We start from the raw sequence: 2,046 nt of genomic DNA, 5'->3' as shown, positions 1-2,046 counted from the left end.
TGTGTGTGTGTGTCTGTGTGTGTGGGGGTGGGGGGAGGATGTTCGAAAAGCGCCCTGCCTGCCATTTCCAGGGAGATCCGACCTACCGAATAGCTGCGATCAGTGTTTAGCTAAAACTGCCTCGTCAAGTTTTTAAGAAACTTTGGGTGGATAAGTTTGTTAAAAGCCAGCCGAGTTAGCATTTAAATCAGCGGTTTATGGCGAAAGGCTGGAAAGCAGTGGCGGCGAGGAAGAGGTGGTGGGCTGGGCCGCCAGGGAGCCCCTGCAGCTAGGGACCAGCCTTTTACCCGAAAAATGGGGGTCTGTAAGTCAGCCCCATTTATCATCAGCGTTAATAAGCTCCCGGGGCAGCCCCGATCAGACGAGCTGCTTCTGAGGTTGTAAGTCTGCCGGCTTATTGATAAAGAATTACTTGGTCTCCGGGTGCGCAAAGATCAACTTGCTCAGCCCTCTTTGAAAAATATATTCATTCGGTGCCTTATTTAATCCAGATGCACAAAAAGCCATTTGCTGCTTCATTGTTGGTTTACAGTTTTTGAAAAGGCGACTGGTGTAACCTGTGGAATTTGAAATGCAAATAAAAGCCTGTGGGAGTTGAGGCAGAACAAATCAGCATTTATAAAGGGAAAAAGATTTAATGTCTTTGAAATCATCGCGGAGGGAAGCAACTGGAGAGGGGAGAGGATTTTCTGGGAGTGAATTGTGACGTCAGGCCCTTTTGGAAAAGATGTTATTTTTAAGGTCTAAAAGCCGCGGATGTAAAGTGCTTGCAAGAAAAACAGATTACAAGATTAACATCTGTTAACACGATCGTTTATCTGCAGCCAGAAACGGGTCAGTTCTTTCTTAAGGGAACACGAGTGCTGGCGCATACTTAAATAATAAAATCGAAATCACGAGTTCACGAATTCGGACCGGCGTTTGTTGTAATCCGACCTGTGGAAACATTTTGATTTCGAGATCCAAGAGAGGTCAGCATCCCGCTGGATGCTGAGAACAACTCCTCGCCAGCGTCCACCCTCCGGATGACCCTCCTCCTCGCTCGCAGCTCCCCTCTGCCCCCGCCGGGAGCGCCCCTTTCCCTTTCCGTCCGTGGTGGAGGCTCCGCGCACATTTACGTGGATATCGCCTGACGCCCCCTCGTCAAAGCCGGCAAACTCCCCGGGCGCAGGGGGCCAACTTTCTGGGCTCCGCCGCGGTTCCACCATTAGATGAAACCTAGGGAGGGGTGGGGGGGCTGCCAGAGAGGAAACAGCCTGGAAGGGCTCCCTGCCCCTGGCTGTGAGTGACGGCTCGGCCGGCCAATCGCCGCGGCCTTCTCCATCCCGGAGGTAATTTGGAGTGAGCGTGCGCGCGCGCGCGTGCATGCGCCCATGTGTCTGCACCCGCGAGTCCTCCGCCCCGCACATTCGCAGGCGCCCGATGTGCACAGATGTGGCGTGCAGTGTCCGCGGACACGCTAGCGCGCGAGTGTGCGCGGCCGCAGGGGCGCGCAGCCGTCCGGATGGAGCCCCGGCCCCCCCGCAGTCCCCTCCCGTGAAGAATGGGCTTGCGAGGCGCTTTCGGATTCATGTCGAAACCTGCAGCAGGGGAAGAAGCCGAGAGATGTGATCGTGCTTCTCCGCAATCGGGGTATCGTGCGTTCTTCCGTCTCCTCCCCACGCAGCAGGCGCCGGGCGCGCTCGGGGTCCGGCGATGGAGCCCACGCAGCAGGCCCGAGACGTAGGGGCCGCGGATTGGCGGAGGCGGTGCTGGCTCGGTGGCCGAGGGAAGGCAGCACGGACCTTCCAACTTCCGATTTTGCCTTCTCCCTGGAAGTTGCTCCTTCGCCCACGGCAGATTCTAGAACGTGACCTGCTCGTGGCCAGTGAAAGTTCTGCTGCCTTCCCTTCAAGGCGAGTGCGGAGCGCGGTGGCCTCTCCCCCACGGGTGGGCACGTTCACGGCGGAGGGCGCCTCCGGGCGCCCGGCGGCTCGATCGGACACCCACTGCCCCCGTCACGTCGGCGACGTGACGTGGGGCGCGACCCCCCTCCCCCGCCGGGGC

General features: G+C 58.0%; 1 protein-coding gene across 1 annotated transcript in view; it reads left to right on the top strand.

The window, feature by feature from the left end:
- Positions 1–1,276: 1,276 nt before the first annotated feature.
- ZNF516 (zinc finger protein 516) overlaps positions 1,277–2,046 on the top strand; it is a 29,040-nt gene continuing 28,270 nt past the window's right edge. Inside the window, exon 1 of the mRNA XM_004684044.2 lies at positions 1,277–1,632. The gene's annotated coding sequence lies outside the window, so the exon portion shown is untranslated. The remainder of the gene's footprint in view (positions 1,633–2,046) is intronic.

Source organism: Condylura cristata, unplaced genomic scaffold (genome assembly GCF_000260355.1).
Source record: "Condylura cristata isolate star-nosed mole 26May11 unplaced genomic scaffold, ConCri1.0 scaffold00016, whole genome shotgun sequence".
Taxonomy (NCBI): domain Eukaryota; kingdom Metazoa; phylum Chordata; class Mammalia; order Eulipotyphla; family Talpidae; genus Condylura; species Condylura cristata.
Note: the sequence above shows the minus strand (reverse complement) of the source record. Positions and strands in the feature narration are given on the sequence as shown.